The following is a 16,619-nucleotide window of genomic DNA, read 5'->3' as shown; positions in this document are numbered from 1 at the left end:
TTCCTTCACTCCCCTGTGGCTCTGACCTCGAGAACATGGCTCCACAGGCTTCCTACGTGCAGGTCGCTCACAGTCTGCATCCCAGAGAACCCAGCTTTATGACGGTACCAGGGGTGGTCCAAGGAAACAGATCCTACAACACGACTTGGGAGCGGGGTCACTGGCAGTGAGGATGGCATCCCTGGTGGCAGGTGAGCACAGGTAGCCTCTGGCACGCTGGGGCCATGTGATTGTGAAACACTCCGATGGGGAGTCAGGACGGATAGCATTCTAATGGAAGGGGATGCACTGGAGGGTGTAACATGGCAAGTGTTGGAGAAATAAAGGCAAAGAGATAGTATGAGAACAAGGGATGGCTGGCTGCTGGCCACACGGAAAAAAAGACAACGGAAAGGTTGGCTGAGGGTGTCATCAGTTAAAGGCTAAATGTGACAGCCAGAGCCACTGCTGGGCCATGTCTCAGGAGAGCTTCATTTCCTACAGCTGATCATAAGCTGACGGTGAGACCTGGGGCTTGTTTTTGTGAAGCAGAGCTCCAGGAGGCTGAAGACCTCTAGCCTCGCAAAGTCTGCCACCCCAAGGTCAGAGCCCTGAGTGAGATGGACAGTGCTCCCTAGGTTGATGCCCTTGAATGATCTTGAAACCCTGGGTTCCAGGGAACCCTCCCAGGCCTGCCTGAGTGGCCTGCTCCTTCACTTGAGGCTGTGGGGAGGCCTCTCATTGAGAACGATACATGTCCTTCACGTCCTCTCCCAGACGGCAGACCAGTTGTTGTTTAGTTGCTACGTTGTTTTCTGACTTGTGCCCCCAGGGACTGTAGCCCACCAGTCCTCTGTCCGTGGGATTTCCCAGGCAAGAAAACCGGAGTAGGGTGCCATTCCCTCCTCCAGGGGACCTTCCTGACCCAGAGACTGCGCCTGCGTCTCCCGCTCTGCAGGCAGATTCCTTACATGGAACCACCGGGAAGCCCACCAGGCGTTCGCAAGGGTCCAGTCACAATAGCATTTCGCTGCCAAGGTACAGGCCCTGCTAAGAGGAAAAGAATGAGATTTCAAAGCAGCACCATCCAGCATGACCCTGCAGGAACTGGGAGAGTAAGGGGCTGGATTCTGAGGGTGCTGGACAAGGGGAGCCAGAATAAGAAATGAGACCAAAGAGTTAAATGATAAGGTACAAACCTGCTGCTCAGTTTGGAGAAAACGGTGGCTGACATGAGGTCAAAAAGAAACAGCCTAGGACTTCCCTGGAGGTCCAATGCTGGAGGTGTGGGTTCAGCCCCTGGTCTGGGGGCTAAGATCCCACATGCCTTGAGGTCAAAAGACCAAAAGATTTTTTTAAAAAGCAACATTGTAACAAATTCGATAAAGACATTTTTTAAATGGTCCATTATCAAAAAGTCTTAAAAAAGAAAAAAGGGGGATGGCAGATGGTGGAGGAAAGAACCAAAAAGCTGAGCGACGGGACTGCTGGGGGAGAGAGGCTGGGAAGAAGCCCCACAGAGGACTGGTCTGCAAGAAAGGCCAGGGAGCATCCTGCTTGCCAAGCAACACAGATGAGAAGGCCCCCCCACCATCACCCCCAGGCTGAGGGCAGAAGAGGCTGCTACAGACCTGGGCCCCTGATCACAATGGGACGGTAAGCTCCTGAAGGAGGAGAGACCCAAGGGGGCAGGCATCCTGGGCAGCAGGACTGGAGTGGGAGATGAAGGGACCCACACTGCGGAGATCTTTGGGGATGGTTAATGAGACGTACCTTCCTCAGGGCAGGACGCTAGTGTTCACTCTCTCCACCCCGGATCAACTGAGAATGGATGCCAGGAGGCTGAGGCAGCCACTGCCCCAGAAAGCAAAATTTTCTGCCTGATCTGTAGACCTGAAGGGTGTGATGATCAGGAGCTCAGATCCTCACGGATGAGGCTCTGGGTTGGCAGGTAGTAAGCACCCAAGATCACCCAAGCACCCAAGATTCTTGCCGGGGAGGAGGGGGCCTCAGAGGGGATGGTAGAGGAGACAGCGGCTGTGAGTGGTGGTCTTGGGGCCAGCTGCTGCGTCAAGGGCTGTCGTTTGTCCCACTCGTGTTTCTCAGTTCCTCCCAGAATCCCAGACGATTCAAACCAGGTGAGGCAAAGCGTAACTGTAGGGGGTGCCGGGGAACCAGGTACCGAACTGTTGACAGCTGACATCTCTTGGTGACAGTTCTAGCTACCTAAAGTTCAACTAACAGGAACTGCCTGGACTAAAGAGAGCCGCTTTCCCCAAGCCCCCCACCCACCTTCCCAAGACAGCTGCATCAGGCGACCGGTCATGGGAGGGCAGAGACCCCACTCTAATGGCTTCTGTTTGGGACAGCTTCAAGGGGCGACAAAACAGCCTCAGAGCTGAAGGGTTTGGCTGAAACCTCTGTTGCAACTGAATCTCAGCCCAGTATTTCCCTCTGCCCATTTTTGCTTGCCTCACTTAGGTGTTGATCCGGAGAACACGTCTTGATACATTGCCTTCCAGCAAATCTTAGTCTTGCGGTGTCCTTCCCAGAAAACAGAACTGCCCAGGTTCAAATCTGGCTCGGCCACTCATTAGCTAAACAACCCCGCTTGTGCCTCTGTTTCCTTGTCGGCAAAATAGGAATAACAATCATCCCTACCTCACGGTCTTGTTGTAAGGCTTAAAAAAAAGAGTTGATACCAATTCTCCAATTAAAAAATAAAAAATTTTTTTAAAAGTTACTATATGGAGAGCACTTAGTGTCAGGCACATAGTATATTCAATAAATGCTAACTCTGCTAACTATTATTATCTTTACACTATAATTATGAGATTTCAGGTTTTCTACTTCATTTCCTGTTACCATGTTACAGAAAAGTATGCATTTTGATTAATTTTTTCCCCGTGTTTTATTCCTTTCTTCAACCCCGATCAAAGTACTGACTTTTAAAAAGCAAGGGCGGGGTCACAGTGAACGTACTCGCATTTCCGAGTACTCCTTTTGTGCCAGATACTGTATTAGCTGCATTCATTATTCTGTTTAATTCTTAATCCAAAAAGCCATGAATTATTATCTCCCTTTCACAGATGAAAAAATTGCAGGTCACATAAGATAAATGAGCAAGATCACATAGCTAATAAAAGCCATATCCAGTGTTTGAGTCCCAGCCTCTGTCGCCAAGACTCCGCCTTCTCTGCTCTTCCCAGGCCCCTCCTGTGACAGGAGCAGGGAGCCAGCCGTCGGGGGCCTTGGAAGCCACCCTCCTTAAGAAGCAGAGGGAAGGCGGTGGAGGAACAGAAATGAATGTTGGTTCATTTAGGCCATTAAAGCCCATTATTTTCCTTCCTTTGGGTTTATGGCCATTGTGCCAAATTATAAAAGGACAAGAATTAGCTTCCTTCTCAGTGTTGAATAATATGACTATTTTACCAGGAAATGGTGGAGTTAAAATGCATGAGTTTTCAATGTGCTACATTCCACGGAGGGATTTTTGTCGTAACTCGGGAACCAGTTTCGTTCTCTTATGAAATGGATGTCTCGGGGGAAGTGGAACTTGATTTGCAGAAATGGGTCCGCATTTTCACTCATGACTCAGCAGCTTCGGTGCCGCGGGCCGGTCTGTCTCCTCACCTTCCCAGGGTATCACCTCTCCCATCTCCTCCCGGTTGCTTTTGCTGGCCTCTCTTCTTCCTTAGGATATATAAAAGGCACTTCTGATACCTAGAATTTTAAAAATGGAATCAAGAGTCAGATGTTCAGGGTGCAGCTCACAGGAGACTTGATCTCCCGTCTAGGAGCACAGGACTGACTGACTGCAAAGAGGAGACCGTCGGGACAGAGGCCTCTCTAGTCTCTACTGTCACCCGCTGGGGTTCTCATACTGCAGGCTTTCTTGTCCCTGATGATCTCATTCCAGGAAATACTGGCATCTATACGAATTTTCTGGAGTAAACTGGAACACACCACCATACTTACATCTATTAGCCTCAGATTTGTCCCTAAAGCACGTGCCGGGCCCTGATTCATTATACACGAATCTTACGTCTCTTTCCTAAGGAGTCCCAGGCTCCTCTGGGGGTGGGGTTCCTGGCGCGTTTTGTCTGCCCCTTTATTGCCAAAACATCTCCTGGTCCCTCCCCACCCTTTCACACTGAGCTTTCTTCTTGTTGTTTCCAAACCTTTTAGGGGAGGAGGGGGGATGAGATATCCAGAAAGCAATTCAGTTTGGCTCTAAATTTCTTAGCAGCTGGGGTAGAGGTGAGTTAGATGGTTCTAATTATCTCATAAAGGAAGACCCATATTGGACATAAGGAAAGACAAACTTCTTATTCTTCCTATATTCTAAGTGCAATGTATTGCCTACATCCGTAAAAGAGTTTGAAGGGATAAGTAACATTTATTGGGACTACGTTAGGTGTTTGATACATATATATATGATATCATATGAGTCTCTCAAAAATCCTGAGTTAGTCTTTGTTTTTCTGTAAGTTAGAAAGCTGATACACTGACAGGTTAAGTAACTGACCTAATTAGAGAAGTGGGGCTAAGATTCAAATCCAAAGTGCTCTTTCCTCTCCATCAGCGGACAGCGTCTTCAAGGCCACTTTTGTAGTAGCTTTAGAGACATGCTCCATTCTGATGTTGACCTCAGTAAAACACCAAGGACCTCAAAATTCAATCTTCATTTACTTATCCCACAATGACTCGTTGAATACCTATTATTTTCCTCACTTGTAGAGACGGCAAATTAATACAGCCCAGGCATTCCCATTGCTCATGCATCTCAAAAGCTGTCTGGCTAATGCAGGATATTTTGTGAAGTCCATCATGCACGTTGCTCACACACAGCCCCTTCCTTCTAACTTACTTAAGTCAGATGCACTAACAGCGAAATTTTCTGTGCTTGTGTTCAGCTAGGGTCCCCCACAGTGGACACAGGCACTGGCTCTGGGTGGCCTCCCCTGGGCGATCGGGACTCTGCTTTCTCACATGTTTGATGCCATGCTTCCCTGGATCACCCCTGCCTGAACCCCACCGGTCCCTGACCTCTTTCTGCTTTCTTTTCTTTTCCTCTTCCAGCCCTTGTCTTTAGAGTCTCCTTCACTGGATACAGTGATACAGCACAGAGAAAGAAGGAGGGAGAAAGGAAACCCATATCTGCCCCCCAAAACATGCCCCCTGACTGTGGAGTAAGGAGCCTGGCTGGTCATTCAGGGAAATGTTCCTTTGAATATACACATTCTGGTAGATCTGATTGAACATTCAAGTTATTCATTCATTTGGGGAATATTCGTTGAACATCCCCCATGTGCCAGGCAGTGGACTAAGTGTTAAGAGTGAGTGGTGAATGAAACATTCATCACACCTGCCCTCACAGGGCTTAAGTTCGGGAGGGGTGGGGTGGGGCCTGGGGATGGGTCAACAACCTCAAGTTGTAACACAATCTGTGAAGAGGAAGGAGAGAGGAAGGCCAGACAACCCCGGCTGGGGCTGCGAAGTTGACGGCAGGTCTCTGGAGAGAGAGAAGGAGTCGGATGCCTGAGGAGCAGGCAGGAGAAGGAAGGCCTTCCAGGGGAGGGAGTAGCATGCGCGGGACGTCCTCGAGACAGAGAGGAACGAGAATGCAGGTGCTGAACCTGGCGTGCTGCCACAGGAGGAGGGAGTGCAGATCTCGTCGGCCCTGGTCAAGGGCGTCTTGAGGTGTGATACGACGGAGCTGGAAAACACTCGGCCGCCACGTGGAGAGTGGGATGAAGGTAGGTGAGGGGGAGGAGCACAATGAAAACAGAGAATATTGTTTTACTTTGTGTAACAGCATCGCCACATTTATGGCATGAACAGCACGATCTTTTATTTTTTTTTTTTAATATTTATTCATTTATCTGACTGTACCGCATCTTACTTGCGGCAGGCAGGTTCTTTAGTTACAGCCTGTGGGATCTAGTTCCCCGACCAGGGTTCGAACCTGAACCCTCTTCATTGGGAGCACAGAGTCTTAGCCAACTGGACCACCAGGGAAACCCCTAATACACCTTCACGATCTCACCGTTCCTGTGGGTCAGGAATCCCCAGGCACCGCTTCGCTGGGAGTCTCTGCCTTTCACAGGCTGTGACCAAGATGTTAGCTGGGCTGCGCTCTCACCTGAGACTCTGACAGGAAAGGATTCACTTCCGAGTGAGACTGACAGGAAAGGATTCACTTCCGAGCGAGACTCTGACAAGAAAGGATTCACTTCCGAGCGAGACTCTGACAGGAAAGGATTCACTTCCGAGCGAGCCTCAGACAGGAAAAGATTCACTTCCAAGCCAGACTCTGATTGTAAAAGATTCACTTCCGAGCGAGCCTCACACAGGAAAGGATTCACTTCCAAGTTCATGTAGTTGATGGCACGATCCAGTTCCTTCTGGTTGTAGACGGAGGGTTGCTAGTTTGCTGGAGCCCACCCTCAGCTCTCACAGGCTTCTCACGGGCCATTGCTGTGTGGGGTTTCCCAACACAACCACGTCCCACAGAGGGTGGCTGTATAGCTGGGTCTTGAAGGATGAATAGGGGTTGCCTAGAGTAGAAGAACTTTTCCGGCAAATGGAATCTGTCATCAGTCCTGGGGACTGAACCTTGATAGATTTAAGCCAGTAACACTAATTCAGTTCCTGGTAGTGCTTAGGAAAGGCCCTTAATGCCATTCTGGGCCAGTGAGATGTGAGTGGGCAGTTTGAGGGGAGTCCTTTGGGAAAATGTTTTCTTCCCTGATCAGAAGACATTCAAGTAGAAATTTATGTCTGTGGGCATAGCTGGGTGACTATATGACATCAAAGAACCGTACAAGCCATCTTGGGCCCACCTTGGTACTGACCTAAGGCCCAAGGCCACCCACTGGAAACTGCAGAGCAGAGAGATGGAGAACACTGGAGCCTTTGGCAATACCCCTGGGTTTCTAGAGCAGCCAGCCCTCCAGTTGCCCACCTTCAACTTCCTGCTAGATGATGAAATCAGTTTCCCATGGGTTAAGTCACTTGCACCCAAAGTTTGAAAACAGCTGGTATGTTGTCCAGTGAGCTGGCATGAAGTAGTGCCAGGCTCAGGAGGGTCACAAAGAGTCGAACGTGACTGAGTGACTGAACGACAGGAGGTGAGGCCAGCAGGCAGACCTTCGTGGCCAAGGCCACAGGAGGACTTGGCTTTCTTCTGTGAGATCCGGGGAGAACTCAGCGATTTCAGTCCTGTTTCTTTGCTGATCCTGGGTGGAAGAATAGATAAGAAAATGAAGAGCATTGTTGCAGAAAGACCAGGTAGGAGACAGCTGCGACTGTAACCAAGAGTCTGAAAACCGCAACTATAGAAGGCGCTCTGTTGTTTAGTCGCTCAGTCGTGTCTGACTCTTTTGACCCGTGGACTGTAGCCCACCAGGCCCCTCTGTCCATGGGATTCTCCAGGCAAGAGTACTGGAGTGGGTAGCCATTTCCTTCTCCAAGGGATCTTCCTGACCCAGGGATCAAGCCCATGTCTCCTGCACTGCAGGCAGACTCTTTACTGCTGAGCCACAGGGAAGTCCAGCTACAGGAAATATTTTACGCACTACTTCAGTCTTTACAGAACTCCTCCTATTCCTTCTAATTCATATAATTTGCATAGTCTGTTGAGCATATATTGTTGTTTGTTGTTGTTTAGTCGCTAAGACATGTCCGACTCTTTGCGACCCCATGGACTGTAACCCAGCAGGCTCCTCTGCCCACGGCATTTCCCAGGCAAGGGTACTGGAGGGGGTTGACATTTCCTTCTCCAGGGGACCTTCCCAACTCAGGGATCGAACCCGAGTCTCCTGCATCTCCTGTGCTGCAGGTGGGTTCTTTACTGCTGAGCCACCAGGGAAGCAGCGAACACCATAAGAAAGAGCTAAGGGACTTACCAAGCCAAACTTAGGGGATTTAATGAGCTTAAATGTCACTTTTCCCCAGTGGGAGGGACAGGTAGCTAACTGTGTCTGCCGGCCCAGACAACTCACCATTGCTGGAAAACACCTCCCACGTACAGGCCTCAATGCCTTTATTCCTAAGTTCTTTCTCCCCTGGGAGTAAATTGCCACTCACATAATCCGACATAATAACATCGCTGATACGGGGAAATCAGATTCAATTTACACCATTTGGACTTACAGTACCTCGATCAGGAGCATCACCCCCAGGAGTGAGATCCACCTGTACAAACTGCTTCCCTGTGACCCCCCAAATCCCACCATAACCCACTGCTACCCGCTGAGGGGAGTGGTGCTCAGAATTGCTTCCAACAGATTAATTAAAACCTTGGCCAAAGAATATAAAGCTGCAGTTTCACATTGGATCTATTTTCTTGAGGAAAAGGCAAAGCTTCATTGTCGGCTCAGAAATGCGCTTAAAACAATGCTTGTTGTGTTTCCCTTCCAAGCACTTATAGTTCGTGCTTTTTGTAAAATACAGAATTCAGTAATGAAGAGGAGAAGGTATACAGAGGGAGCAACTACATTCTTCACACTGAAAACCTGCATAGAATGATTTTCTTGCTAGATGGCAGCTTTCATAAATGTGATTCCACGTGGGGCAACACCTTGAATTAAGCTGGATTGTCCCCGCTTGATGATGGGGACGGGGGCTCTGGCTGGTTGTCCCGCGTCCCCAGGATCCCGTGACACACTCGGTTCTCGGTGAGCTCTTCTGAGTATTGGAAAAGAGAAAAGAACGAAGGAATGGACAGCTCATTTTGCGGAACTGGTGCTCTGGCGGAGAATGGCTGCTTTTTACAGACGAACGTTGGCAATAGACTTGGTGATGGGGCGTGCTGAACCCCAGGGAAGTGAAATGTAGCCTCCCCAGAAGAGGCTCCTAGACTGTTCACAAGTAGTCCTGTATTCCCAAAAGATCGTATTTATTTATTTTCATGATATTTTGAATTTTGTTAATTAAAATACATGTAGAAGTTTGTCTGTTCTTGTTATCAGTTCAGTTCAGTTCAGTCGCTCAGTCGTGTCCGACTCTTTGCGACCCCATGAATCGCAGCACGCCAGGCCTCCCTGTTCATCACCATCTCCCGGAGTTCACTCTGACTCACGTCCATCGAGTCAGTGATGCCATCCAGCCATCTCATCCTCTGTCATCCCCTTCTCCTCCTGCCCCCAATCCCTCCCAGCATCAGAGTTTTTTCCAATGAGTCAACTCTTTGCATGAGGTGGCCAAAGTACTGGAGTTTCAGCTTCAGCATCATTCCTTCCAAAGAAATCCCAGGGTTGATCTCCTTCAGAATGGACTGGTTGGATCTCCTTGCAGTCCAAGGGACTCTCAAGAGTCTTCTCCAACACCACAGTTCAAAAGCATCAATTCTTTGGCGCTCAACCTTCTTCACAGTCCAACTCTCACATCCATACGTGACCACAGGAAAAACCATAGCCTTGACTAGATGGACCTTAGTCAGCAAAGTAATGTCTCTGCTTTTGAATATGCTATCTAGGTTGGTCCTAACTGTTCTTGTTATAAAAGGAGAAAATTCTCCATTTTGCCTCTTGACCCACCAAGCCTAAGTATTTACTCTCTGATCCTTTACACTGTAAAGGAAAAGGTGTAAAGTTTACCTGACAAGGTGGCTGACCCCTGGGATAGAGATCCCACTCCAAACGTAGTCCAACCTCCAATAGCGTCAGCATCCTTCCAGGGGATGGAGGGTCGTGTTAGAGCGTCTCAGGCCCCCCGCCAGACCTCCTGGGTCAGAATCTGCATTTTGACAAGTTCCTCAGGGGACTACTTATATTTGAGAAGCCCCACGCTGGAGTCCTGTAGGAATCTCACTGGAGTTGTTGATGGTTTCATTAGGTTAAAGGCTTGGGTGAGGGGGGCTGGGAATGGGCCCGACCACCCAGGATGCCCCAGGGTGGAGGCCAGGCCTCTCATCGGGGGTGCCACTCCTCCAGGAAATGTCCCAACGCCGGGCAGCAAGCTTGGCAGGCAGGAAGCCTGGAGTCCAGACCCTGAGCCTAAAAGGCAGTCTTACACCCTCCCTGGGTCTCAGTTTTCCCTTCTGCATCATGAAGGGATTTGGATAGCTGACGTCAGAAATCCAGCATGGTTTCATCATACGCCTTGGTTTTTGTTTCTGTCTCTTTTGTTTTTCTTTGGGAAGGTTGACAGGGCATCACCTTCCACAAACCCGGTAGGTGATGGGAAAGACGGGACAAGAGGTAAAGCAGCCTCAAGGGGCGGGTGGTGCAGTGAGACGCTGGGCTCGCGATGTTTCATTTCACATAGAACAGTTTCTGTAAGGTTATTTTTTCTAGTTATGGTTTTCTTCTCATAATAGGAGAAAGTGCTGAGGAGTCAGATTTAAGGATACCCTGTACCACAGGGCCCCAGGTGACTTGATGGCTTTCTGACCAACCCCATCCAATCAGAATGCTGGGACAGTAATGGGTTCACTAGTCTTCTCAGTCACCTTCTTGGTACCCGGCATTTATGAGGCAGCAGGGATGTGACTGTGAAACGAATTAGACCCAGTTCCTGCCCTCACGGGGCTTACATTCCAGGGGGAGAGACAGATGCTGAGCAGCGCTAGACTGGAGAGTGTGCTCAGTTGTATCTGACTCTTTGTGAACCCACAGACTGTAGCTCACCAAGTCCTGTCCACGGAATTCTCCAGGCAAGAAATACTAGAGTGGGTTGCCACTTCCTACTCCAGGGGATCTTCCCAACCCAGGGATGGAAACTTGGTCTCCAGCATCTCTTGCATTGGCAGGCAGATTCTGTAGTGCTGAGCCAGCGGGGAAGCCCCATATTTAGTAGTAGTTATAAGCAACAAGAGAAAAGGTGGATGAACATTCCAGGCTAAGAAGAAGCAGGTGCAAGGAGGGAGCCTGGCCTTTTTGAGAAATAGCAGCCAGGATGGCTGAGGATGGAGTGTGTGGGGGGTGGGAGCGGGAGGCAGGAGAGGAAGACGAGGCTTGCAGCAGTTTGACAGAAGGGTCAGGTCACGTGAGGCCTCCTGGGCTTGCTGGAGGCTCCACTCCTTGGAGCCTCCAAGGATTGCTGTGGACGGGGTATTCAGCAAGAGAAGGACGTAACTGGAAAGGCAGGAAAGAGACCATTGGCTGTCCTATGAAATTCAGTTCAGTTCAGTTCAGTGGCTCCATCGTGTCCAACCCTTTGCAACCCCATGAACTGCAGCACGCCAGGCCTCCCTGTCCACCACCAACTCCCGGAGTTTACTCAAACTCATATCCATTGAGTCGGTAATGCCATCCAACCATCTCATCCTCTGTCCTATCCCCTTCTCCTCCCGCCTTCAATCTTTCCCAGTATCAGGGTCTTTTCTAATGAGTCAGTTCTTCACATCAGGTGGCCAAAGTATTGGAGTTTCAGCTTCAGCATCAGTCCTTTCAATGAAAATTCAGGACTGATTTCCTTTAGGACACATGAGATTGAAGAGGAATAATCTTTAATCATTACATGACTTTGGCACTTTTGAAGAGTGCAGGCTAGTTAGTTTATAGACTGTTTCAAATTTGGATTTTTCTGATGTTTCCCCATGCCTCGATTTGATAACACATTTTTGCAAAAAAACTGTGGCAGTGATGTTCATCCTTCGTGGTGCGTGGTGTCAGGGGTCACACTCATGGTGATGTCCACTTGTCCACTCCCTGCTTGAGGGGCTCTCTGCAATAAACTGTGGAACTATTATTTCCTCCTTTCAGTTAACAAGGGTCTTGTGGGGAGACACTTTGAGATTGTGCAGACATCCTGTGTTCCTTCTTGAGGTCCTAGGGGAGGGGTCTCTTTCTGCTTCTTGCTGGCTTCTAGGGGCTGCCATGTTCCTTGGCTCATGACCCACTTCCTCCACCTTCTGAACTGGTGACGCGGCATCTTTTCTCTCTGACTCTGCTCTCCTGCTCTCCCATTGTCACATCACTTTTTTGGATACATGACCCTTCTATCTCCTTGCTCTAAGGACACTTGTGATTATATCCAGCCCACTGGCATAGCCCAAGATAAACTTGCCATCTCAAGATCCTTAAATTAGTCACATCTGCAAAGTCCCTTCAACTGTGTAAGGTAATGAATTCACAGGTTTCAGAGATTAGGATTTGAACACCTTTGAATGTGCTTAGTCGCTAAGTTGTGTCCAACTCTTTGCAACCCCAGAGACTGTAGCCCTCCAGTCTCCTCTGTCCATGGAATGTTCCAGGCAAGGATACTGGAGTGGGTTACCATTTCCTTCTCCAGAAGATGTTTCCGACCCAGGGATTGAAGCCACATCTCCTGTGCCTCCTACATTGCAGGCAGATTCTTTGCTGCTAAGCATCATCTGGGAAGCTGCTTGGACACCTTTGGGAGTTCATTATTCAGTCTACCACTCCTATCAACACTATCATGGGCGGCTACACTCTTTAGGATGAAGGTTTGCTACTCTAGCAGAGGATTAAAGCCCAAAGCGGCTTACACACAAGAGAGCTATTTAATTCCCTCCCACAGACGAGTCCAGGCATGCAACTTAGGGCTCGGATGGTGCCTCCGTAGTGCAAGGGACCCGGGCTCCTTCTGTCACGCTGCTCTGTTGCCCTCACCACAGGGCTTGTGGCTCATGGTCGGATATGGCTGCTGCAGCTCCTGCCATCAAGTCTGAGTTCCAGACAGCAGGAAAGAGAAGACGGGAAGAAGCACTTTTTCTTCCTTTAAAGGTAAAACCCTTATTTGGCACACATCAAATTCATTCACGTCCTGGTAGTCACAAGGCTGTGCAAGGACCTCTGGGAAAGTTTAGTTGGAGCCATGTGTCCAGGTAAAATATTACTGAGAAATAAGAAGGGACTGTAGTAGTCTTGTCAAGAGAGAAAAGAGGGCTCAGTGATGCCTTTTGACTGACTTGATGGCTAGGAGAGAACAGACAAGGTAGGGGGTGGGAGGTGCACGCTGTGAGTTGCATTCCTTTGGCCGGAAAGCTCAAGGTTGATGCTGAGTCTTACAGACAGGCAGAACCAGTGATTGAGGTCCCTGGAGGGAACGTGTGGCAGCCTCGCTGGTACCAGCTCCGCGTGGAGAGTGGCCAAGTGGGAAGCACGCACAGCTTAGAGACAAGTGGGCCTGGACTTAACACTGGCCTCTTCCTCTCACTGCTCTGTGGGTCTCAGTTTCTCCATAAAGCAAGTGGGAATCACAAAATGGACCTAGGGACTGCTGGTCGAGTCAATGAAACGACCTAACCCAGGGCTGGCACACAGCAGTGCTCAAACAGCGTAGCTAGTTGTGATGTCCACACACGCCTCTGTGGCTCCGTGCTGTTAGCAGCTACATCTCAGCTCTTAGAGACAGATACCGATGATGGGGCCCTTTAAGTAGAAGGCCTTTGAGAAATGCTCTGATGATTTGGTTCTAGCTGTTATCCAGCTATAATTTTTGTGTTTGGAAATTCGTTAAGAATTCATTTTGATGAATCCCGAATGCATGCACCATGAAAAACAATTAGCATTAATAGTGTAAAGGAAGGAGATCAATAAATAGATTCATTTTTAAACTGTAATAATTTATTTGCTTCCTGACTTTTGGGAAATACTGCATCTTCGGGTGACATGTCGACCGTTAAATAGCAGAACCGCAGTGATTTATGGAAAGAGGCTGATCTGCAGCACACAGACCCTGAGCCCAGTGTTGGCAGCACCCGCGAGCTGCCGGCAACCACGGGAAAGGAAGGGGGAGGCCTCCCTTTTTAGGAGCTGCTGTAACTGGACAAAGTATCCATCAGGCGTCTCTCATCCTTACATGCTTCCTGAATGCAACACAGCAGATGGGAAAAATTATGGAGACGGGCACACCAAAGACAGGAAGAGAAAAATCTGGCTTCCGTCAGACAGTGAGCGAGGGAGGGAGAGAGGGGTACTTGAAGACGCATGGCGAGGCTCTGAAACCCAATGTGCCGCTGTGGCGTCGGCCCTGGAGCAGGGAGGCATGGGAAGGAATGTCAGGATGCAGAAACGGGAGGTGGTTCTAGGCTGAGCAGGAGGGAAGGGGCAGAGAAAGCAGGGTCCCTCAGCATGGGAAAGGGCGACATCATCACTCATCACAGCTGCTCCATCCTTTCTCATGATCACAAGGGGACCACAGAGACCTCTCACTCCTCCTAAGATGCTAGAGCAGGCTCTCAGAGCCACAGGAGGCGAAGGTTTGCTTAGCATAAAAGGGTAACAGGGTTGAAAGCAAACCACAGCCCCGCTATTTTGTAGCTTCCTATGGGACGTCATGGGGCTTCCCAGGCGGCTCAGTGGTCAAGAATCCACCCGCCAATGCAGGAGACGCGGGTTTGATCTCTGGGTTGGGAAGGTCCCCTGGAGAAGGAAACAGCAACCCACTCCAAAGTTCTTGCCTGGGAAATCCTATGGACAGAGGAGCCTGGCGGGCTACAGTCCATGGGGTTGCAAACAGTCAGACACGACTTAGGGACTAAACAAACAATGAGAGCAGGACGTCATGGGGGCAGCGGCGGGTAGAGAAGCATGTGGGTTCCGCTGGTGGGGGGACAGTCGGGCTTGGGAGTAGGGACAGCTTGGTGGCCCCGCCCTTGAGGCCCAAAGGCTGCCCGCCAGGCTCCTGGGTGAGCGGCTAGAAGGGCTGAGAGCTGCCTGGCTTGGCAGGTGGGTGCAGATGGCCAGGCCCATGGGGGGACCGGCAGAGATTACATTTTAAGGTGATAGTCACCTTTGACCTTTGGGACCTCCGGGGCCACTGGTCATCCATCTTACAGCCGCTGACCAGCAAGCTCTGGGCTATTTTTATGGCCAGCAAACATTGCACATTGATTGAATTGATTGTAATCTGCATCTGGTTCACGGAGGAAGCACAGTGCCTCAGCCCGAACGTGCAGCTCGGATTTCTGCTTTTGTCTCCGACCCTCTCCCAACACTGAAGGGAGACAGAGACACACACGTGGCAACCACACACACACATACCCCCCCACACACACACACATACACATAACCACAAACAGGGATAAACCTGACCACATTTACTTTCCCCCAGAAGATTTCCTGGTGCAGTGCTCATTTCCGGTAAAAAGTTAAAAGGGGCCTCGGAGGAATTTAGTTGAGAAAAAGCAGAGGTGTGTTTAATTCAGGGAGAATCCACACAAACACACACACACACACAGCTACCAGAATGCTCTATCAGGAGCTTGAAAGGTTAGGGGGAAAAAAAGCAAGCAAACAAAATCTATCCGGGATTAAAAACATCTGGTGAATTTGCCACGTGGCAACTGGGCTAATGTGCTAAGTCGCTTCAGTCCTGTCTGACTCAGTGACCCCATGGACTGTAGCCCACCAGCTTCCTCTGTCCACGGGGTTCTCCAGGCAAGAAGACTGGAGTGGGTTGCCATTTCCTCGTCCAGCGGATCTTCCCGGCCCAGGGATCGAACCTGCGTCTCCCGCATCAGCAGGCGGCTTCTTTACCACTGAGCCACTGGGAATGCCCTCCGTCACGCCCAGTGCTTTCAGTTTTTTGACTGAGCCTGACCCAAGAACATGACCTGAAGGGAAGACTTCATACCCAGTCCCAAGGCCTTTATCCCAGGAAGTGACCACAGCCATCGCATTTACGTTTCAGAACACTGGCTTTGCTGACCTCCTGGGCACCTTGGCTGGGGTCCTCGAGGTCCAGCCCGTGCCAGGCGTGTGCGAACCTCAGCCCCATCCTGGGCTGACAGGCCCTGGCCCTGAGCAGCCCGACCGACCGCTGGACCATTTTAGTACCTCCTCTCCCTCCCCTAGCACGGGAAGAACTAGGTTCTGGAATGTTCCTCTTTCCAAGGCTCTTTTTTTGGGGAGAACAGGGAGTCATGAGAACGGCACCTCTTTTTTGGCTCAGCGCCCACGTGGGGTGACCAGACCAGGTGAGGAAAGGAAGGGACTCGAGTGGAGGAGGGGAACCCTCCCCCCCGCAAGCCTCTGAGCAGAAGCCAGGACAGTCTGCACGTTCCTGGGCGTCTGTCCTCTCCTCTCCTCCCCTTCTCTGTTCCCTGATGTGTGTGTGCAAAGTTCCAACCATGTCCACATCCACATCCCTGTGGCTGCACAGCTCTCAGAAACGGGTCCCCGCAAGTCCCAGTGGACGCTACCCTGTGGTCCCTGGGAGTGACTTCTCTGTGCCTGCGTGCGTGCTAAGTCACTCAGTCATGTCTGACTCTTTGTGACCCTATGGACTGTCCGCCAGGCTCCTCTATCCAGAGGATTCTCCAGGCAAGAGTACTGGAGTGGGTTGCCATTATTTCTGATTTGGAAGGAAAAAAAAACCCTGGTCCCTACTTTCTCCTTTTTCCAGTCCATGCCAGCTCGGGTCAGGAAAGAGGGGGTCCCCCCAAATGGGGAGGGGGCCCCGGGGAGTCCTCTCTCAGGAGCAGTCAGGTTGGGCAGCGGGGGGCTCATACACCTGGTGGCAGGGCTCGGGGTGACCGCAGGGCGAGCTCCGGGGTGCTCACAGGATGCTGCGGACCCAGCCCAGGTTGGTGAGACATGCTGGCGGCTTAAGGCTTTGATCTAATGCCAGATTGAAGACAGGTTCCTGGGGATCAACTCCTGCAAAAAAAAAAAAAAAGGAGAAAACCTAAAAAGAAAATCAAAAGAGAGTTTCAAGGGAATTTC

The sequence above is a fragment of the Oryx dammah genome, unplaced genomic scaffold, assembly GCF_014754425.2.
Source record: "Oryx dammah isolate SB20612 unplaced genomic scaffold, SCBI_Odam_1.1 HiC_scaffold_22, whole genome shotgun sequence".
In the NCBI taxonomy this organism is placed as follows: Eukaryota; Metazoa; Chordata; class Mammalia; order Artiodactyla; family Bovidae; genus Oryx; species Oryx dammah.
Note: the sequence above shows the minus strand (reverse complement) of the source record.